This window comes from Sinohyriopsis cumingii, chromosome 18 (genome assembly GCF_028554795.1).
Source record: "Sinohyriopsis cumingii isolate HCF-2022 chromosome 18, ASM2855479v2, whole genome shotgun sequence".
NCBI lineage: Eukaryota > Metazoa > Mollusca > Bivalvia > Unionida > Unionidae > Sinohyriopsis > Sinohyriopsis cumingii.
This window is the reverse complement of record NC_142978.1, coordinates 46,270,164-46,295,153: the sequence shown is the minus strand read 5'-3', so window position 1 is coordinate 46,295,153 and position 24,990 is coordinate 46,270,164. Positions and strand designations below refer to the sequence as shown.

Here is a 24,990-nt window from a genome sequence, read left to right as displayed (position 1 = left end):
TAAGTAAAAAGTCCATAATCGATATAGAGGATCTCACATGAGTGTTTATTTCAAATGAAATTTAATAGAAAAGAATCAAACAATCTTAATATTCCTCCAGCCCTGACGTCCGGTCAATTGAAATTATTCAACCAGTTTTACAAATTTCATTTTGAACTGAGCGCGTATGTAAGACTCTTTGTATCTAATGACTAAAAATACTTATCTTATTTTACCACCACAGATGAGTACAGTTATTTCATCTTGAAAAAACTAAAAATCATTCGGATGTATCGGTCGTTCCGCCATTCCTTTGCATGATGTCATTGTGACATCATGACGTCTTATTACGATTGTCGCCTATATAGGTGATCTTGGAAAGGTATTGATTGAATATTAAATTGATGACAAGATTTTAATAATGTCCAGCTTTTCCTAGAATTGGCTACCAAAGTTGTGCATTATTCAACCGGTTTAATAATTTTAATATTAAATCATCGCTCATTTAAGATTATGCATATCACATAATATTTATTTTAATTCTTAAAAAAATAAAAAATAGACATAGACGCTAGCTGAATTAATAACATGCAGTTCTATAACCATTAAGATTTAAAATTAGTAGGGTTTTTTGAGCAAATTGTAATTCAGAGAACAACCGTCTTTCGCAATCAATAGAAAATTTGACACAGACTATATCATTTTTAAAAACTGGATCTTCGATGCAAAACTCCCGTATAATATGATGTCACGAAGTTGACTCGTGTTTAGTTAGACAAGCCATGCATTATACATCGATTTCGATGAGAATGTTTACAATGTTTGTACAGCAATTGTGCCAGTTCTAATACTCAGCATTACAGTGTTTGGATATTCATGTCATCGGATGATGACTTGATGCATAACAATTTCCCGATGTATTGTATTTGTGACTTGATATTTTCATTATTTGATTTTGGAACAGTAATGTAAACATAAAGAAATTTTAGTTAGAATCGGAATTGCATTACATAATAAAATACATTAGCTTGATTTCATATCCGAAAATCTATTAACTAGTCTGCTTGTTGATGGAATTACCACAGTACTGAAAATACTGGACGTTATCTGCCGTCACTTTAAACCATCTAGTGTTTAAGTATTACGTTCAGAGTGCATTCAGAAGTATTGATTTTATACGTTGTCCGTTTCAAGTACCTGTTTATTTCGCTAAAATTGTATTATATACATTTTAACTTACAGCGATGGTCATTATTTTGAGCGTCCAAATCTCATCTTGGACTCATATTGTACAATCATTGTACTTCGATGAATTTCAGACAGTATGGACCACAGCCGGAGGGCACGATCATTATTGGTTTCCATTCCTATCTAAAACCTCATAACGAACACATTGTGCCATGCTTGGTTTGTAAAATGAATCACGTGTAACTTTGAGTGAAAGCATTTGTGTCATCAAATATTTTTGCATGATTCGCAATTATTATTATTAGTATTAGTATTAGTATTACTTTCCTTTAAAATCAATACTTTCTTAAGGACTCGACAGACTGTTATGTAAGCCCTTCTGAGCGTGTTTACCACTGCGTTAAAGCTCTCTGCAAGTAATTGCAATCAGTCCATTTCCAGATGATAATCTTCAACTAATAATGAATGTGTTCGTTCTGGGTCTAAGCGGGTAATGATTGACAGACGGACCCTAATCTTTGGTCGAATCAGTATATCTTTATTTTTATCAACGATGTTATCGTGGAGATTCGGTTTCTTTTACCAGACATGGTATTTATTGTATGGACATATTTATTGGTTTCCCTGAAGCGTCGTAGCGTGTACCATAAATACTGTGATATTTTGGAGAACTGAACGCGACCTGTCAATACAAACAAATGTCACTGTTGACGAACCCTTTAGATTTATGAAAATTTAACTAAGTGACCGTAGTTTTTGTAAATTATTTTTAAAACCGATTAACATAAACTATAATACAAAATATTTAAGTATTTGCATTGATCAATACGACAGGTTTGCATGTATGTGTTCGAAACAAGATATCCAGTTTTGACACTATATGGAGTAAACTATGTTGAGCATTATTCCAATGTAAATTCTTGAAATTTGCCTTTAAATTGTATATAGTTGTGTAGACAAGGTCAATTCTAGTTTCAACATTATCATAGTCTAATTGAGAAAGGAACACGGCCTGAATCCTAATGTTGCTTACAAACCTAAAGTGGTGAATAAAACATGGTGAACATAATCAATCTGTCTCAATATATATTATTGTAATAATGATAACAACAATTTAAGATTGCGGTTACATTCGAAAGCTTCCAAAAGCAATCTAACTATAGGAATATATATTTATCGTGAATGTTTATGGGATAATGTTGAATTTAAACATGGGATACGACAAAAATGTGGTTTATAATCAAACGAACCACACTATTCATGCGTTATATATGAGAGCGATTTTTTTTATTTGAAAAGGGAGTGATTGAAATGTCACAAACAATAATGTTTATTGCCAATTTTTGTTTCCTACATAAGACTGGGTAAATTGATACTAGACTCGATTGTTAAAAGGATGAATAAAAAGCACTTACTTAATTATAGCTTAGTCAGTTTGCATTTTGAAACACGTTTGATGTTCATACTTGACATTTTGAAGAAAAAAGTTGATTCAAAAGATATTTATCTTTATTTTCAGAAACCTTACCATGTAGATGGAACAAAAATAGAAAAAAAATGTTAGGTAGGTAATAAACGCCACACACACACACACACACACACACAGAGACGCACAGACAGACACACACACACACATCCCAACCCGAACCGTTGGGTTCATCATTTGACACTTTTAAGAACACCAGAAAATACTGGGTTATACCAGACCTCGAAAATCGATTAAGGGTGTACGTCATACTACTTATATACATGTATTTTTGTTTTGTTTGCTTTGTCCACTAGTCTATATTCGTATTTATGATGTGTCCAGCTGCCAAAATAACTGCACGAATCCATATCTGATGTCACATTATGCACTGGCAGATCTTAGTATGTGCAATTTATTAGGAGTAATCAATGTAATACATAACATAACCCCTGATCTGCATGAGCATTATACGACTGCCAATCAGGGTCCATCTTGTTTTCATTGGGACTCTACTTAAAGCAAAGTATATACTGTGATTGCTCTGGAACTCCCATGAAAAATAATTATAACCGAGAGAATTTGATGTCAATAATTCTAAACAGTTTACTTTTTCCCATTCCTGTGATATGTCTTCCCAATAAATAGATGCCAACGCAACCAACAATTAATTGAAAAAAGAAAGATGTAATCAGCGTCAATAGATCTGTATGACTGGCTAAAAATTAATCGTATATCTCGGCGCGAGGTAACGGTAGATGTACAAACAATTGTGTTATTTAGCAAAAGAAGACTATCAGAATAAATACAGAAAAACACGGTTAATGCAAGCGTGGGTTTATATTTGGCGGTTTTTGTGAAGTTAATTCGCATACCTAATGAACTATATTATTTTAAAAAAAATTGTAAGCGTTTTGTTTTGGAGAGCTTTTTTCGGGGGGGGGGGGGAATGATACGAGGCCTTGTGATCTGCGATATATATTATATTGCACCGTCATAAAGTTAAATTATGACCAAGAATATGAGTGAAAAGTACTTCTTTAGAGCGGATGGGACGGATACCGCTTTTTATTTAAAAAATATATAATAATTCGACTTAGCTGAGAACTTTTACTTTTCTATTGTAATCGATAATTTGAATGCGTCCTTTTGTGATATTATTTATATTGTATAGCAGAATAATAGTTTTTGGTTATATAAAATATGAATAATTGCAATATAAATTAAGATAGTGTTTTTAGATAATAAGGAGAGTTATGAAGGATAACAGATTAAGACAGTCCTTCATCGGTTAGCTATGAAGCTCCTTCTTTGACGAAACGAAATAATCAACTAACACATCTACATCATGGAAATCTCTCGTTTTTCCTGATTGAGTTTTGTGTCATTTATAATGCATAACTACGACTATATAAACTTGTTTGCTGTTCAATCGCTATAAACTACTTCTTCATCGTCGATCATTTCATAGATATCATATCTGACTCATCTAATTCTATGTAACGATGTTTCCCATTTGTACACGCACACTCTCAAGTGATAGATTCTTTTAGAGCTAGCTAGGGCTGAAAACTCCGTAAGACATATAGTTATAAGCAAACTGAATCATTAAATTCCGTGTTGCTGGATATTAAAACTTCCATACGGCAGTGATTTTGTCGTGCTAGTATATCAAAATGATGATTATACGCGATATAAATCCCAGTTGACCTCTTTAAAATCTCTCATTGTAAATCATGGTTGGTTGATTAATTTATCTGGAGTAAAATCTGCCTCTATCGCTCTTTATTTCTCAAAAATGATATTTCTTACGGCCTTCCCTCACCCGCACTTATAAGCGTTTTATTACAATATTAACGATGAGCGAAGATTATTTTCCCAGTCACCAACGTGTTATGAGGGGAATAAAACTATTCTCCGGCTGTTTCAGAAGCTTTAATTTTCCATTTGATTTCACTAATTTCATTTACAAAGCTATTCCGTGGCAGGGCTGCATCAGTTCGTAGAAATATGGTATTTAGCAACCATCCACCAAAGCTCACATCCACATCCCATGATCGATTGCAGTTGAGTCGCGGGCTGAAGTGGAGTTATCTACGAATAGATCAGAAATGATTCCGAAGTCTAACGAGTGCCATAATTATAGCTTCTCCACGATCGAGATCAAATCGATGTTCAAAACATTCCTTCAAGATGTGTAGCTACTCTGGATCATGTTTAATACGTGGAGCTGTCCATTAAAAAAGTTCACCAAGAAAATTGCTAAGATTAGCTTGTATTAATACACTAAAGAATAAAATGCTCGCCATTTCACTGACGCAGGCAATATATGTATAACTTGCTAAAAAAAAATAAAACAGACAGGAATATACCAAAACGAATATAGTATTTTCATAGAAATCCGAAAGGAAATGTATCCATCTTCGTTTTCATCTAAAACGTCCTGGATGTTGACAAATTATTTAAATTGTTTGACTTTTCTTTCCAAATCAGTCTTCATATTTCCTTTGCAACTCAATACACGTATGGGGCATAGACTAACAAAATCACGGTCATGATTTGAGCTTGGTTTGTACTTTTAACTTTTTTCCAACTTGTATCAGATTCCGTGTGAGATGACAGTGTAGTCAAACAAATGCAACACATTTAAGCTCGTTTCGTGGGTTTCAAAATTTGCTCCCTGGAAGGAAAGGATGCTGCACTGTATGATATTTAGCATTCTTCACTATCATAATCCAGCCAGTAAGTTGTCATTTTCCATTCTAGTTTCAAACGAATGTTACTTGTACTCACTAGGTAGCGACATGAAAATTATAATTTTTATTTAAAAAATCTATATTTGCATTTTAGCCTTTTGGCATTTGCGTAGGAAGAAGGCTTACAAATGATTCGAGTCTGCCCGTTCCGGAAAGGTCACATGTTATAAAATTCCTGATTATACTACATTCAAATGCAAGTATTTCGGACGACGTAGCATAATCTCTTCTGATGTTTATGTATGTTATGTCTAAATCATTGCTCAAGGAAAATAGGATAGACTATGTCTCTGACTAATTAATTGAATCTTATTAGAGAACGATGTATGAAAATTATGTGTGTGGTGTGTGGTTTGGATTTTTAAGGTAGCTTTTAACAATTTTTCAGTCATATCGCTACGATGTCTGCAGTGTGACAGTTTATAGTGATGTATAGCACTGGGGCATCATGCCGCACACATGTAGCATGATGTCCCACCCAGTCACTTTATCCTGACACTGGGCCGACCAGTCCTAACACTAACCTCTTAGTACTGAACGCCATGCTAGGCAGCTCATAATACAATTTTCATAAGTCTTTGGTATGACTCGGCCGGGGATCAAACCCACGAGCACCCGCTTCCGAGGCGGACGCTCTAACCACTAGGCCACCAGAGCGGTTAGGAAATGTATGCGTGTAGTAGTAATACACGAAAGTTGTGTGACTAATGAATGATCATTTCAACAAGAGCTGTCATGTTCCGATAGTAATTTCCATATGATATGACGTATCGCTATTTACTTTCTGTTTGTAAAAGTCTGTATTGTGTCCATAAATGTCTTTAACTTAGTAACAGTAAAGATACACGATGCATAAAGAATGTAGCTTGTCGATGTATCACATATGCATGAATGCTACAATGGCAATTCCAGTCGTGCTACATCATTGGTTTATCTTATCATACACGCAAAGATAATTCGGCAGAGTAAGAAGCGATTTCATGCCAAATGTTGACGATGATTGTTTAAAAGAAAATGCTCTAATGTTGATCAAACTAAAAGGTTATAATCTGAAGGGCGTCCATGCTTTAATGAGAACTCTTTATTGTAGATGTTTCTAAATGTGGCAAATGTCCAATTTTATTTTATTTGGTCGGTTATTTTTGGCTACTTCAACCAGTTTGCGATGTGGGCCAGCGTGCTTCTTTTATAATTTTATTTCCGGTCGAATTTTGCTTTTGTTCCAGCAAATTGCGGAAATAACGACTAAGCGATTAAGGAAGCAAAGGCTTGTTCCGTACATATATTGCAATTTCCTGTTCAGTTCAATAAAAGATTCTAGAACCAATCAAACTACATTGTGTGAAAAGTAGAGCTTTGCACAAAATATCGTCTGGACACGGCTTCTTTAATTAGGGAAGATATGGAAGTCTAATTTCCACAGATCCATATTAGACAAAGTACATTCCATATTCTTTTAATCAGGCAATGTTGGGTAAATGACATAATTGTTCTTGCTGTTGTGCGAATTCTCCAAATGTGGCATTTACAAAATTACAAATCTGTATTGATTTTCTAAAGAAGAGCAAAAATAAGAAAATTCAATATAGCTGAGGTCATCTCAATTGTACGAGTGACTTGTTCTAGTTCTTTTTGTTTGGTTTATTTATCTTCGGCTTTGAGGCTGAAATGTTTAGCGTCTAGTTCCAGATTTATAGCCATTTCTTCCAGGTCACGATCTATAGCCATTTAGTCCAGGTCACGATTTATAGCCATTTGGTCCAGGTCTAGATGTATAGTCATTTAGTCCAGGTCCAGATTTATCGCCATTTAGTCCAGGTCCAGATTTATAGCCATTTAGTCCAGGTCACAATCTATAGCCATTTAGTCCAGGTCCAGATTTATAGCCATTTAGTCCAGGTCCAGATTTATCGCCATTTAGTCCAGGTCCAGATTTATCGCCATTTAGTCCAGGTCCAGATTTATAGCCATTTAGTCCAGGTCACGATCTATAGCCATTTGGTCCAGGTCCAGATTTATAGCCATTTAGTCCAGGTCCAGATTTATCGCCATTTAGTCCAGGTCCAGATTTATAGCCATTTAGTCCAGGTCACGATCTATTGCCATTTGGTCCAGGTCCAGATTTATCGCCATTTAGTCCAGGTCCAGATTTATAGCTATTTATTTCGAGTTGTCAGATCATAGAGATTGGGCACTTAACCAAATTTAGATCACACCATTTATCAAACAAGCATTTCCTCTAGGCTGTATAAAAGTAAACCCGAATTAGAGCCCCTTGATTATGGTGGCGAAAAAATGACATCCTTGGGTAAAATGCAGAATCATCTTGAAAGCCATAATTATGGTACCACCCTCACTGAAGCCTATAAATAACTCATAGATCAGCAATTTAGTTTCTGGTGCAAATTGGCTATTTTTGACCAGCAATATTTCTCAACAGTGTGAGTAATTTCGTAAACCGATGGACCAAATTTACTACACAACAAGGGCACCTAACTTTCTTTTTGAGAGTGCATTTAGAACCATTCGTTTTACTAACGAGAAATCTTTTACGTCAAGGGCGGTATTGTAACCAATATAATTATGCAAGTGAAGACAGTTCATTGTCTTTTGTTTTACAGATGTTTATATTAAAAAGAAACTCTCCTTCACGCTGTCTGATTTTCAGTAAATCTTAGAGTATGGAATGAGTTTGCGTCAGCACCGAGTATCATCAATACAATTTGGGTCAGCATTGATTATCATTCAGCTCGAGTCAACACAGAGTATCGTTCATACAGTTCGAGTCAATACAGCGTATGGTTAACACAGTTCGAGTCAACACAGAGTATCGTTAATACAGTTCGAGTCAATACAGAGTCTCGTTATTAAAGTTCTAGTCAACGCAGAGTATCATTAATACAGTTCGGATCAACACAGAGTATCGTTAATACAGTTCGGATCAACACAGAGTATCGTTAATACAGTTCGAGTCAACACAGAGCATCGTCAATACAGTTCGAGTCAAAACAGAGTATCGTTAATACAGTTCGGATCAGCACAGATTATCGTTAATACAGTTCGAGTCAACACAGAGTATCTTTAATACAGTTCGAGTCAATACAGAGTATCGTTAATACAGCTCGAGTCAATACAGATTATCGTTAATACAATTCGGATCAACACAGAGTATCATTAATAAAGTCCGAGTCAAAACAGAGTATCACGACAAAAGGTAAACACGACAATGCCTTTTAAGAAAGCCTCTGCATTCTTGGGTCACTTTAGATAACATTCCGCAAAAAATGTTATCATTGCATATACAGACATTATGTATCGAGTTTTTTTTTTTAATTTCAAATTTGCTGCTTCTGTTGCACCGCTCCGGTGGCCTAGTGGTTAGAGCGTCCGCCTTGGATGCGGGGGCTCGTGGGTTCGATCCCCGGCCGAGTTATACCAAAGACTTACAAAAATGGTACTAACAGCTGCTTCGCTTGGCGCTCAGCATTAAGAGGTTAGTGTTAGGACTGGTCGGCCTGGTGTCAGGATAATGTGTCTGGGTGGGACATCATGTTACATGTCTGCGGCATGATGCCCCAGTGCTAGACATCACTATAAACTGCCACACTGCAGACATCGTAGCGATATGACTGAACAACTGTTGAAGCTACGTTAAAAATCCAAATCACATCACATCACATCTTCTGTTGCAAAAATAAGACGTAAAAGAAATGCAAACTCCGGACGACTATTCTATCAACATCTAGATATTGCTTTGATGACGATTTATTTTCATGTATATCTTTTGTATACTTCTTAAATATACATTACATAATATACGCTATATTATATGTCTACCTGCATGTAACCCTATTTTACCTGAACAGTTAGATAAATGGCCCACAAAAGCTCGCCAACAAAATCGCACCAACATTTAACGCACGTGTTATGTCTTGTAAAGGAAAGACTATCAAATGCAGCATTAAAGATCATTAAGCATGATTTATTCTCTAATATCTCAATATGCAGAAATATAGCACTTATTCCTTTTTTAAAGCATTCAATTAATAAAAGTGTCTTCTACATTACGACAATATGCCTCAGCCCGCGGCTATAGTCCATTATTGACACATTGCCGTATGTCGGAATTATGCCCCCTCCAGCACAGATAGTCCATTATTGACACATTGCCGTATGTCGGAATTATGCCCCCTCCAGCACAGATAGTCCATTATTGACACATTGCCGTATGTCGGAATTATGCCCCCTCCAGCACAGATAGTCCATTATTGACACATTGCCGTATGTCGGAATTATGCCCCCTCCAGCACAGATATTCCATTATTGACACATTGCCGTATGTCGGAATTATGCCCCCTCCAGCACAGATAGTCCATTATTGACACATTGCCGTATGTCGGAATTATGCCCCCTCCAGCACAGATAGTCCATTATTGACACATTGCCGTATGTCGGAATTATGCCCCCTCCAGCACAGATATTCCATTATTGACACATTGCCGTATGTCGGAATTATGCCCCCTCCAGCACAGATAGTCCATTATTGACACATTGCCGTATGTCGGAATTATGCCCCCTCCAGTACAGATAGTCCATTATTGACACATTGCCGTATGTCGGAATTATGCCCCCTCCAGCACAGATAGTCCATTATTGACATATTGACATATGTAGGAATTATGCCTCATTCCGCGCAGATAATCCATTATTGATATATTATTCTATGTCGGGATTAAAGCTTGTAGGCACCAACATGTTTTGACTTCGATTCTTCGCGATGTATAATGCCGGATTCATAGCCTTCGAACTACATGTCCGCGTTAATATGTTCCTTAAGAAATCGGCGTTCTAACTTTACATCAACGGATGATAAGAATCTACTATTTGCTGGAATAAATGATTCCATGCCTCCACTGAATTATTAGTATGTGGCAGATTGTCGTTCACTTTATCACGCATGCTCCCCATGTCGACCTATAGCCAACACTGAAAAGTACCATTAATAAAGGTAGTGACCACCTAGAAAAGTACCCTTTATAAAAACAATTGATATGATTTGTGTCAATGACTTGCAATATTATTCATAATGGGAACATAAAACCGACACAATATATGGTGTGTATGTGATAATCGGAGTCCTAATTGTTCTAGGCAAAGAATCGGATGTGATAAATTTATCCGTGCTTCTTTCATTTCATGTTATTTTCAATATATATGCTCAAATTCAGTGGTCCTGATTTTACAAATTAATTCCCAAGCGAATGATTCCAGGAATATGACGCAATGAAACAGTGTCTAATAACGGCAGAATCACAGCTGGCGCATTTATTTGCAAGTCAGTATTTGTCATAATTAAATGTGGACTTTAGAAATTATTCAAGTTTTAATATGATAATTTTTATTGGACATCTCCCAATGGTTATTTTCTCCTCTTTCCTATTACAAACGATTTTTATTATTATTTGATAAGTATCCCATATATGCAATGCGACAACACTACATTCGATCTGATATTAAAATAAATTTAAAATATTTATGATAAAAGTCGATTGGTAGTCATTCGAAGCGTGAAAACTCTGGAGATACCCCAAAACGTACGCTATCTATGTTACTGTGCTCGGATGGTGATTACATAGAGAAAATTAAAGAACTTTTGTTCTTTATGTTGATCAAATTGTTTTCAGCTGTAGACAGGAATATTTAAATTTTTAAATTGCAGTATTTTAATCATAACCTTAAGAAACCACGATGTCATTGCTTTGCCTGTAAGCTTTTCCACTTCTTTCAATAGCGATCTTTGTTCGCAAGAGAACGAAGCAATATGTATTTTTGTTTTTATATAGAAACATGAATGACTTTGATTTTTATTACACTGTATGGTCATGGTGAACATTTTATTATATGTTGCTGATTGTCTAACCCAACTGTTTCCAGCGATATTCCGAAAGTTTAGTCTCTCATTATACATAGCCAGTCGGTTGTGTGAGGATTGGTGTGAGTTATTAAATAATGCAGGTCGGGCTTACTGGAACTTTCAGACAACATATACTAAAAGCTAAATTGTAGGAAACATGCAGTGATGATTTTGACCAAACAAAACTACACAGAGTACTTTTAATCTGAGAAACTTTTTTATTATTTTCTTTGGAATTAAAGTAATCATTTTTGACATATTAGACTATTATTTACTATGTCAATGAGAGATGGAGAGTCAGAAGATTATTGCAGAAAGTATAAATGTAAGCAATTATCCTTATATGTTAAGGGGAAAGAGTAAGTAAGCCTTCAGATGAAAACAAACATCGAGAAGAAGAGACCACGTCGGCATGTATCATGCAGTGAACACGTTTCCAATCCGATGAAAAGTTTGAAACTTGAAATATGAATGAATGATTAAAATAAAAAAAATGCTAGAGTGTAGAATATTCAATCCAGAGATGAAAGTTGCTACTTAGAAGATCAGTAACATTGTAAAAGTCAACAACACACGTAAATTATTTCTTAGCGAAGAAAGAACACACACACACACACACACACGACCTCGATCTCGATCTTTCTCGCAGCAAGACACGGGCTAACATCTATGAAATGTCGAACATAGGCCTAGAGGATTTTCGTTTGTGTCATCCCATGATATCTCTGGACGTATGAATGATGGTAAAAGTTACGTGTAAGCGACCAAAGGATGAGAGACGGAGCGAGAGAGAGAGAGAGAGAGAGAGAGAGAGAGGGGGGGGGGGGGAGGGAGAGAGACTTATAAAGTCAAACCAACCATTGAGAGAGAGTTTTAAAGTCAAACCGACAAGAGAGAGAGAGAGAGAGAGAGAGTTTAAGGTCGGTGGTCCTGTTAATAAAGCAGAATAATGACTTAGATCAACTGTAAATATATTAAAATATTTTAATTACCTCTTGTTAATTCGTCATTTCGTTACGTTTCAATTCCACATTAATTCCCTTGAGCCGGTACGTGAATGGCTAGATGTTCATATGAGTGGCATAGCTAACCAAGTGTTTGCAGTGCTCTAATTTCATCATTAAAACCATCTTTCATGTTTATATCATAAGTGTGTATTATATTTATTTAATCAATTTGAAGAAAAAAATGGAAACTAAAGAAAGAAAACAATCAACTTAACAATGTGCAAAGTTGGTTGTGTATAGCCACAAAAGGTATAGAACTACATTTTGTACCGCACAAGCTCGGGAATGTGAGGAGTTCATTAACTTGGTCAATACACTGCTGCCTGTAGTAAATCTCAAATCCGTTCAAAGGGCAAATATATGTATTGCTATGTGATATAAATAAAATATATGTACATTATGTACGCTGTATCAATGATATATGACTCGTTGTATACATTTTTCATTTACTATATATATATATATATATATATATATATATATATATATATATATATATATATATATATATATATATATATATATATATATATATATATATTTATGTAGGATATATAACATATCAATTTTATTTAGTACCTTGTTATTACGGCCATTAGGACACAAATATGTACCTTATGATTCCAATAACTTTCTTTTATCAGTCTATTCATGTATCCATGTATATTATCTATTGGCATGAAAACAAATCGAGTAGAGAGTGATTATTTGCATTAAAATGTATAGAAATGTTGTAAGAGAACTGAAGATCTCTATAAAAATTTTATATGAAAGCGATGATTCTTCATTCTCTTAGAAACTTGTTGAAGTGTTTGTCCAACATATTGCATGTTACATCTGTTTTAGACGTTATCAAATACATCACGTCAGTTGATACGCAGTTCGTGTCATAACGCAGACACAATGCCTCTTGTGTATTGGAGCTACTAAAAAAAGTACTTTCTCTTATATTTGTACATTGAGAGCACCGGTGTCTGTTACATTAAGATGACGAAAGATATTTTCTGTCTATTTAATTCTAATTGAAAAGTCTTGCAAATTCTTGGGTTTTCTATTAGCAAGAATTGATCTATTTTTTAAACGACGTTCTCCGTTTCTTTCAAAACATTCATTTTGTGTCTTAATAAGCGTACAGTATATGCGAAACTAGCTGCACAGAAGTATCGGCGTTTGTGGGGATTTTTTGTATCACTATTATATATATTTCAAAGCTTGTGATCGAAGTAAAATCAAAGCTAGTCTTTAAATAATTTTTTATAACATATTGATAGTACCTGAAAGCTGAGGTTTATGGGTAAATATCATCGAACAAAATGATTAAATTTATAGTGGTTGTTTCGATGAATAAGACAAAAATGAAAGCAGTTATTTTCTTGAAAATATAGATGTATACATATTTATTGGATCTTTTTCACCTTATGTGCAGTACTGTTTAATCAATATAGGAAAATAATAATTTGCCTTTCCCACAAATTTCGTTGTTGAGAGAGAAAGATGAAAAATGATTACTCCAACATCACGCCCCATAGAATGAGAAAGAAACAACGATATATAATCCATCACAGTGAAATTAAACCGAACACTTTGGGGACACAATAGATGTATAACATATGCTATTTTCCAATCTATTATTTATTTGCCTTGACCAAACTTATAGACTTTTCACGTCTGTCTGCCAAACAAGCTCCCAAGAGAAATGATCTTACGAAATATGTTGATGGCATTGTGTGGTATTTGTCATTCTTTCTTCCCAGTGTAACATTTTGTGTCAGTATGTGGGTATTTTTAAATGGGCAAGTCAGGAACCGTAGTTGTATGTTAATTTCTTTACGTATACATTCCATGCCTGTCAAGTTCTAATTTATTAAATGATTTTGCATTTCGCACGATTTTCTAGCCTTGGAGATAGTAAAGGTTCTTTTGAGGTGTGTGACGAATGTAAAAGTGTTAGTAATCACAAGAACAGGATGTGAAAATCTTCCAAAATACATTCCCATAGGAATTCTGTACAACAAATGCGTCGCACATAAAGCAGATTTGTGATGAAATTGAATATGATCCAACGTTCCACAGGGAATGCGGCAACGTTCCACAGGGAATGCGGCAAAAGCAACAACAGTTGAAGACACACGCCATTAACGAAATACGACCATACACTTGTGGTACACGATAAAGACAAGCCAATCCTTTATTTACCTGTTTATTAGTACTGGCACGGGCGAATCAACGTTTCATATTAGTCTGCAAAAGAAACCTAGAAATAAATTGAGAAAGTTACTAATGACATTGCATGATGTTTGTCATTCTTTCTCCACAGTGTGCGTGAAATTTGTTATTATTTGAATTTTGTATAGGCTCAGTCACGCACACTTTTGTTTATATAGTTTCAACATATTTGTTCCTTCCACATAGATTAAGTAGTCAAGTGCTGACTGTCGATTCTATTCAGATTTCTTGAAGCTCTTGTCATCAAGATACCATAGTGTCGATATTTTCGAAATTACTTTCTTTGCTTGAGAATGTAGTACAGTAAATCTATAAAGTGTGTAATGGATACTGTATGTATGGAAAAATTAAATTTATACCCAAAAATATTCCTCTGGGCGAACTGTTCAGCGGGCCGTCGCATAAGTACAGTGCAATTATCAATTCATTCATACGAATATCAAATAAAACAATATAATTACTATATACTATCATCGAAATAAATTCATTGCAAAACTAATTGTACAATGTCATTGACAAAAATACGAAACGCGATAGTGAAAAATATTAATTAAATTTCTAAAGTTTGCGTCAAATGAATTGAAAAGACCTTAGCCATCTCATTGGATGAGACTATTTATGCTAACATGTTTGTGACACTACATAATAACGCATGCATGGTAATAACGACGACTTGAATGTAACTGGAAATTACAAGCAATCCTTCTCATATCGCTGAAACACTTACATAAAGAATTACCGTTATTTTAATTTATTTTTTAAATTTCAGGCAGAGGATCTATGGTTTTAACTCAAAATTGATGTTCTACTGATCGTTGTAATTTCATTTTGCAGTCAGCCATGTTGAATATGAGATTGTCACTCTGGGAATAAAAACTGACCATTCTGTTGTTCACAATGGCTGCCTGGCCGCTGACATTGGCATCGTATTTACAATTCTTATAAGTGAAATACAGTTATTTATATTGCTCGACCTTCATCCTCTCTGTACACCACGTTTTTATTTTGAAAATGTAGCCCCATACTAGTATTACTGCATGGTTAAAAATGGTACTTGCGAAGTTGTCGCTAAGATATAACATGATGAATGTGAAATATGTGACAATATTGAATAATTGCCTTGTGCAAAATGAATGGGACGTTATTTAATGTGTATAATGAAATTCAAAAGTATTTCAGTATCGCTTCAAGGTGAATGTGGTCAAATAAAGAAGTCTATTCCATCCGACCAAGAAATGTGATCAAAGGCGCGTGTGGTAATCGATAAATGGACAATAAAAATAGATTGAATTTACAGACTCGTTCCTTATTAACGTTGATACAGACTCAGAAATATTTCACATATGGTTGTAAAAGAAACCACTGCCAGAAATGATCTTGAGAAATATCCAGTATTGTGTATTTATTAAATGACCATGTTTGTTTGCTCTGCGGTCAGACAATCGTCCTTCTATTTGTAACATTACCATCTTGTAACTGTTCTGTTTATCACCAAGAATGCACTAATCTGGAAACCTCAGTAGCCCAAGTTATATCTGGCAACGGCCATCCGAGAAAGAAAAACAAATCTTACTACCTTGACCACCACATAACACACCTGGCTTGACCGCCACATAAGACACCATGTCTCAATAATTCCTCTGCAAGAATAAAAACCGAAAATATTGTTAAAAGCAGGATCATTGAATTTATGCTACCCGATACATTACTTATTTCATTTACCCTATCACTCTCCTGGTCTATATCCCATGACGAAATAATACAATCATGTGTGGTGGCATTACAAAATAAGTTATTTGGAAATATCCTTCCACTCCAACTTGTCAAAGTGTTGACAATACCATGCATATGCCTGTCTATTAATTATAACCACTGTAGTCAACTACTCCCATAGATACGTTTTATGCGTGACAGTATGATGAATTGGCACCATGGAAAAGAAATTCTAGACAACCGACTAACTACAATACCTTTTCCAATCCGTAAGTCTTTCTAAAGACTTCATTTAGAAAATTTACTTCACGTTTACTTGACCTTTAATGAAAGTAAGGAGCATTAGACAATAGGTTTGTTTTCCTTAGATACCGTTTGTTTAAAATTTTAGAGCTTTTGAGAGCAATCGTATTATAGCAGCAAACGTGGAACTCTCATAAATTAATGAAAGGTACGTCCGTTATTGTCAAAAGAAGGCGAGAGATATTTAGCATATTGCAATTAGTTCCAGCTTCTCTTTTGGCAAAGACACTGATAAAGCAGTGTAACAATTTGTCTCACACTGCTAACGATAGTGCTACTGCTTGACACTACATGGTGTTCATCTTGATAAGAAACCACCTGATGCCAACGATAATTCTGAAATAACAGTCAATCTTGTTTAATATGTCATGAATTCATTGTCTACGGCTTTACAAAGGCTGTCTCCTGAAGTTTGGTTTGAGTAGTAGCTGGTTTGATGCTGCAGCTGACAAGAGGAAGGGTTGATCGTGCATTTTAAAGACACGTGCTCTTGCTTTCATACGGACCGCCTGGATCCGTCGACAATACTGACATATCAGTCAAGGGTGGATTGATTACCTGGATAAAGCATTGTTAATACGCATTTCTTTGAAATGGATAACGAATTAGTAACACACTGTACCTCTACAATTCCAGATTGAATCCTGCAGAGTTAGTGATGATATGCGGCTGTAACCTTTATGCAAGTCACCTGATTTCATCTATAACTCTGATATATCAATCAAGTTTAACTAACATGTCATTATCTCAGTATCTATAGAAGATAGAAGTTGCGAATCCGATACTGTAATGGCAATTCGAATAAACATACTCTCTAAATACGTTCTCAAGGGACAAACTTAGAGAAAGTGTTACAGACAATGATGTATTAGAAACTGGAACATTGATACAAAGATTTATTAAAAACTACAACATTCGTAGATGAAAGATAGATAGCACATTGCAAATCACAATCAATTATTCCAAGAGATACAATGCAATATAATTCCTGCAGCGAAGAAACTCAGTTGGACCGTCATGGTTTTTGTGTTTCTTGGATTAAAGTGCGTGATTTTGTTGTCTGGATTCGCTTAGTTTATTAAAGCCCAGCTAACTGCATTGCGTCTTATTTGAGGTATAATCTAATGCTGGTTCTTTCATTGCTGTTTCATCGGTTTAGTGACATGAAAGTGATATAACAAACAATGTAAGCCTGTATTTCTTGCCGAGTTCCCTACTGCATTTCACCACAAAAAATAATTATCTGGAACCATTGTGCAGACATTTTTATCACGGGGAACATACCGGGGAGTACTTGAATTATCACTTAGATATGCAACCCAAAAGCGAGAGCAAGATGTATTGGTGCAATACTGAGTTGCTACAATGTTCTTCTGAAATATTGACTTATAAATCGAATGTTTTCATTCACTCACATACCAATCAACGTTTTAAAAAATAGTTTGAGCTGCATCTCTTTTTAGACAGTGAAATTCATTGATCAACATATGAATCGCAAATGAGACTTATATAAGACAAGCATAATGATCAGAAAAAGAACAAAGAGAAGGATTTGACTTTTTAAAAATACTAACACAAATGCTATGTATTATTCCTAGTCAGTTTTATATGTTTAACACACGCTTGAAGCAGTGCATTATTATTTGGTAGAAATTTCATGTTCATGGGATGTTTGAGCTTTCTTTGCAACAGATGGTAAAGCGACTAGAATTAATGGCACATTTGAAGTGTTTGCTTTTGGAGACCGCCATGACTATTTCACATTTGAATCTTTGCATGTGCTATCTCAGGATTTGCAATCAGCATTGTCAGATTCTTCAACAAATCTGATGTTAAAACCACTTAGATTTACAAGAAACAACCTTAGCTGCATATTCCTTAAAATGAATTCGCAAATATTTTGTTGTTGTTGTCAACCTTGCTTTTAAAATAAACATATCTAACTTGCTTTCAGCTCAGAGAATAAAGACTGTTATTGCTAAAACTAGTAATCAATTTGTTTTAATGTTAGGTGTTTTATTATAGTTCCATCATAACTTCACATCATTTTTGTTTCAATATATAACGACAGCAAACAGACTGAAAAATGGTAACAACCAGATATTGATAATACTTACTTTATGAACTATCGAAATTACTAAACTTTAATTTTAGTAACATATATTCTATTTTGTCCATTTTATCAGAATTTTCTTTGCCAAATAAATGCCGGATTAGTGGGTAACAATTAAAGTTTGATATAACAAAGCATTTATATATAATTTTCTTGCTGCTTTTGACACAACTTAGACATGCGATTGCTTAAGTTTTGTTGAGAGTCAATACTACTCTAATGATTTTCGTATAGTCCTTGCAGAATATTTCATTGGCTGCAAACCATCCAGTCAATGACTTTCACATAATCTTAACATTATATTTCATTGGTTGCAAACCAGTCAGTGAATGCCTTTCACATAGTCCTAACAGTGTTTCACTGACTGCAAACCAGCCAGTCACTGACTTTCACATAGTCCTAACAGAGTGACTTTTTACTTAGTCTTAACAGAGTGTGTCATTGGCTGCAAACCAGCCAGTCAGCATCTTCTTCGCATTCTGTAGCACATATGTTAAGTTATTCGGATCTGTAGGTAATATATGGTTCTTGTCAACAGCTTAATCAGGCCGTGTTGTCATCAGCTTAATAATTCAGTGTTGTTTATTTCGTGCAGTGTAGACAATGTTGTTTATAAGGATATGTAATTTCAGATATCATACTTGCGGTACTCAGTTTAGGTTATATCCCAATTACTATTAGAAAATCTATGTTCAATCCGCTTCTTTCCGTTATGCAGATAGTTTTAAATTAGTTAGATCGAGTCAGATCAAAGTTAAACGCTTTCAATTTTTTTGATGATAAGGCTGTATGGGAGACCGTCGAAAGCCTTGGACTTGTTCGTTGACATCGCTTTCACATTGGAGCCATTATCCTTCACGCCCCTCCACTGCTCCGCCATTTTTAGCAGAATTGTTTTGACAACCGTACAATTTTAAAAACAGATAAAAAGTTATTAAAATATTATATACGTGTAATAAGATCCTATTACATATAAGTTTCTTTTAAAAATTATAAATTCAGGTTACATAAACTTCTGTAAGACGATATGGAAATGTCCCTTTATCAGAACAAAAGTATGCTAATTTCTGAGAATATGCATCTGGTGCGCATAATTTGAATATTTTAGGGGGCATATTAACAGACCAAGTGGGGCCCCGAGTGGCCGAGTGGTCTAAAGCACTCTTCGTTACGGATCACTGCCATCTCACATCTGTCTGGGTAGGTTCGAGTCTCGGATTCGGCCGATGTGGGTATGTGAGGAAGCTTGGCAGTAGCTTCTCGAGGGTTGGTGGTTCTTTCCGGGGATTTCCCGGGGACTTCCCGGGTTCTTCCTCCACTATTAATACTGACCGCCATGAATATCGTGTGCTGAAAAAATGGCGTTAAACCGTACAACAACAACATCAGCCCAAGTAGATTTCTTTATATCTAATATACAGGCGGCAAGTTCGGCACAATTATATATACGATAACTAACATGCCTGTTCTTTTGATAATAAATGTTGTCATTCATTTTGTGGAAGGCATGTGAACTTCCGTCCCAATGTGATATCGATTTGACCTAAATAATTCAGCCAAGCACTATCCTGACGGATGGGGACAAGCGATGTTCAGATCTGAAGTTGTATTATGCACCAAGATCTTAGACGCACATAGGACGGAAGATCTTGGCCTAAGGCGATTACAATAAGTTGGGCGTTATGTAAAAGTAATTATGGCAGACGTTGCTTAAACAATAATACCGTTTTGAACTCTTTTTATTAACATTAACAAGGCTACCAGATCTATTAAACATTGCAATTTGAATTTTATGTAGAATAAGACGCGAGAGAGAAAGAGACAGACAGACAGACATATACAGACAGAGACAGACAAACAGAGCAACTTCGGTTATAAAATAAATTTTATGTAGACTAATGATTTGTTTGCTTTTTTCTCAGCTTACTCTGACCCGTTAAGTAAAATAATTACAGTAATAGCTGAATATCATAAAACCCAGATCTACTGATCTGTTTAGTTTTGCCTCGGATGCAGGAGGTAGTGGGTTCGATCCCCGGCTGAGCCATATCAAAGACATACAAAAACGATACTAACAGCTGCCACGCTTGGTGCTCAGCATTAAGAGGTTAGTGATAATTAAGACTGGTCGGCCTTGTGTCAGGATAATGTGACTGGGTGTGACATCGAGCTGCATCACTATAAACGGCCACACTGCAGACATCATAGTGATATGACTGAAAAATTGTTAAAGCTACGTTAAAAATCCAAATCTCTCTCTCTCTCACACACACACACACACACACACACACACACACAGAGTTTAGTTTGGTTTGCTTTCTTTGCGGGCGGTGGGGGTGTTCATATAGAAGAAAGTTAATTTTTGGGGTTTCCCTGGTTTCATGACACAGTACGCTGGTAGAATACATTTAATCATTCAAAAATCCTTGTATTTATATCAAAGTGGACAAATGTTGCATTGATTACAAAATATTCTTTACTGACTTCACAATATAATGTAGGTGTAGGGGGATTTGTTATTTCGTCGTTATCATACGCAATTCACTAGGCTCCTAAAAACCTTCCTATTTATTTTCTTTTTGGTTTCGTTTTTGTTTAGTTTTTGTTTTTTGTTTGATTGTTCATTTGTTTTTCTACTTTGTTTTATTTGATTTCTGGCTTTTTTTTAACCATAATGAGGTAGATAATTAGGCATGACTACAGACGAAATAGAAGGAAAAAAAAGACCTTTTCGCTAAAACTAGAAGACATCCTATGTTCAGTACTGTAATATTTATTACTCACTTTCAAAGTAGACATACATGAGATTTAAAGTGTGCAATTCAGCGCAAGCCATATAAGTGTATTCTATATGCAAGGCGTAGACTTCAATTGTGTTTTAATAATTATATATAACCTTTCAATATAAGCAATATACATGCCTGGCTTTAGATCCAAGAAGTTATGCGCATCTGATTCCCTTTAACCTTCGTACACATATCGTGCAACCAAAGAGGATGGATTTAAATCATATTTTCCTAATAAACTAAAACTATAATTAAAGCAAAACAGTGCATGAATAGTCTATCATATCTTCAAGCAAAAATAAAATAGCATGAATGATTCAGTGCATATATTTTCCCTTGCGAGTCTATGAAATCGAAATAAAGTTGTGGGTAAAAGAACTCGGGATAACCCCAGAATCAACGCATTCACTCAAACTCACAATGGCTGAAGACGAGACTCAAACTCAAGCGGAATATTTCACCTCTAAACAACTTTTGGCCTACATCCGTAAAAACTTAATAGTTGACCACTACATGTTTGCCCACCCCACCCCACCCAACCACCGAAAATAATTCTGCGGTCGCCCGTGACGTGGACAGAGGTGAGATTGCAGTGATCGGTAAAAGAGAGCGTTTTTGACCACTCGGTCACCCCGGGCCCAGAAACCTGAACAAATTTCGAGTTATGGCACATATGGAAATGTTACCTAATTCTGAGTTAAGAGACACTGAAATTGCCTAATTTTGTGATGCCCCCAATTCAGAAGATGTTCAAAGATTTCTTGCTACATTTTTTGTCTTCGTACATGATCCTATGGAATGAGTTTAAAAGCTTGTCGATACTTGCATTTAATACAATCTGCTACATTATCTATCAAACCAAATACATGCCTACCTACCAACTTACCTACCTACCTAACTACCTACCTACCTACCAATCTACCTACCATTATATCTACTTACCTACCTACCTACCGACGTACATGCGTACACACACACACACACACACACACACATACATACATACATACATACATGTAGGTAGATGGAAAATATGGATATTATATCGATATTTGAATGATCGTTTGTCCCCTCTTTCGTTCTTCAAACTGTACAATTAAAACATGAATCGCAACATGTTACGTTCTATTTATCAAAGTCTCAAAAAATATCAATTAAAGAAGTTAATCCCTCTCGATAATTCAAAAGTTAACAAAAACATTAAAAGGATATACATTTTCTTATTTAAAAATAAAGAATAAAGCGTCATCCACATTCAATGCGGGTATTTAGTCGGATTTTGATGTGATAGATTGATCCCATTAGCATCTTCGAAGCTAATCCTAATACACTGAATACATGTCCATGGTTCCCACTCTCACCACCCTATTTATGTAACAACCGAAAAATGACTAACGATCGAACTATGTTTTCATTCTTACCATTTCAGGCAATCCTAAAACTAATCCAGTGGCAGAAATAGTCAAAGTTGTCCAAATATATTAAGGTTTCTATTTTGCGAATATAATGTATGTTTTTTTTCCCTGTAAATTACATCCGAGCACATTCAGTCTCGTAAAATTTAGAGCCAATCAAGACACTTCCTTAAGGCACATGGGTCAAAGTAGTCAAATTCTTTGTCTTTGACTCAGTAATAATACTAATCGGAACATCTCTTGGCCATTTGCACTAAGTCTAGAAATGTTCTCAAAAAATCGTATAGGAATTCACATGTGTTTGATGATTTGTCTTCTGCGGATTGTGCCATATGTTTCAACTGAAAAGGCTGATTACACTGGACAACAAATTTTTACAAAAGTCATGTTACTGAAATAAAATTAGTCAATTCTTATCAATTTTTATGTGCTGAACACGAATATGACAGTCAAATTGCAAAATTGGCTCTAGTATTTTTGTAATCTGCAAGAAATTAATGTTTACATAACGAAATGCATTCCAATAGTAAAAGGTCAACTGTAATAGCCTACCTATAAAAAATCAAGTCATTGACTACATCTTAGATTTCTTCGCCTGTCTCTTGTACAGCTGTTCGGGAGCATCTCTGAGGAGTGTCCAGCAGTAGTCAGCCAGCATTGTAGTGGACCATTTTCCCTGGTATCTTTGTTCCATTGTTGCGATATCTTGATGAAAACGTTCGCCGTGTTCATCACTAACAATACCACAGTTGCTAGGAAAGAAATCCAAATGGGAATGAAGGAAGTGAATCTTTAGAGACATATTGCAGCCAAGTTTCTTATACTTCATCAACATGTCTTCTACTAGTTCCTTATAGTTTTCTGCCCTAACATTTCCGAGGAAGTTTGTAGAAACTAGGCGAAAAGCATTCCATGCTTGTTTCGCGTCACCTTCCAGCAAGTTGTTGAACCGGTCATCTTTGAAAAGCTCTCGAATCTGAGGACCCACAAAAACTCCCTCTTTAATCTTTGCTTCGCTGAGTCGAGGGAATTTTTCATGCAGGTATCGGAATGCTGGCAAAGTCCGGTCAATGGCTTTCACGAAGTTCTTCATCAAACCTAGTTTGATGTGAAGGGGTGGTAGCAAGATTTTCTGAGCCTCAACCAGAGCTGGGTGTTGGATATTCTTCTCTCCAATGGCTACATTCTGCCTGTGAGTCCATTCCTTCCTCATGTAGTGCATTTCCCTTGCTCGGCTATCCCACTCGCATAAGAAACACATGTATTTTGTATATCCTTGCTGCAGTCCCATTAAAAGGGCAACTACCTTCAAATCACCACAGAGGTGCCAGCTGTACTTGTTATACTCAATGGAATTCAGTAGCTGCCTTAAGTTATCGTATGTCTCTTTCATGTGGACAGCATACGCTACTGGAATAGATGGAAGAATGTTTCCATTGTGCAAAAGCACAGCCTTGAGACTCAGTTTCGAAGAGTCCACAAATAGTCTCCATTCTTGTGGGTCATGAGTGATTTTTAAAGCATTCATGAGGCCCTCAATATCGGAACAGAATATCAGATTACTTTCCTTTCTGAAGAAAGGCTCCAATTGCTGGTGGCGCTTTCGATATGCAGTAATTGTGACATCTTCTTCTAGAAGATTCCATTGTTGGAGTCTTGATCCTAGCAATTCTGCCTTGTTCTTTGATAAGTCCAAATCACGAATCAGGTCATTTAGTTCTTCCTGTGTTATTCTGTGTGGGGTTGATGATGCACCACAGTGAAAATCTGGATCACTGCATGCTGATGGACCAGGAGAAGAACAGGTCGACTCACCTTTGTCTTCGTCAGATGAATCAAGAGAATATTCTGCTGGAGGTTCTGGAATAGGAAGTCCCTCACCATGTGGAACTGGTCTCAATGCAGACGGAATGTTTGGGTAGACTATTCTCGACTTCTTTCGCTTCGTTATTCCGCCGGAAAGAGGAGGAACCAAGCAGAAGTAACAGTCATTTAGGTGGTTGCTTGGCTCTCTCCACACCATTGGGACTGCAAACGGCATTGATGACCTTTTGCAATTCAACCACTGTGAAAGCTGTGTTGTACATGTAGCACAGCATATATGCGGAGCCCAAGGCTTGTCTTG

The 24,990-nt window shown here is 35.8% G+C and overlaps 1 protein-coding gene across 1 annotated transcript in view; it reads left to right on the top strand.

The window, feature by feature from the left end:
- LOC149776558 (5-hydroxytryptamine receptor-like) overlaps positions 1 to 24,990 on the top strand; it is a 386,681-nt gene that overhangs the window by 223,345 nt on the left and 138,346 nt on the right. The window contains exon 3 of the mRNA XM_089941017.1: positions 2,687 to 2,731. The gene's annotated coding sequence lies outside the window, so the exon portion shown is untranslated. The remainder of the gene's footprint in view (positions 1 to 2,686; positions 2,732 to 24,990) is intronic.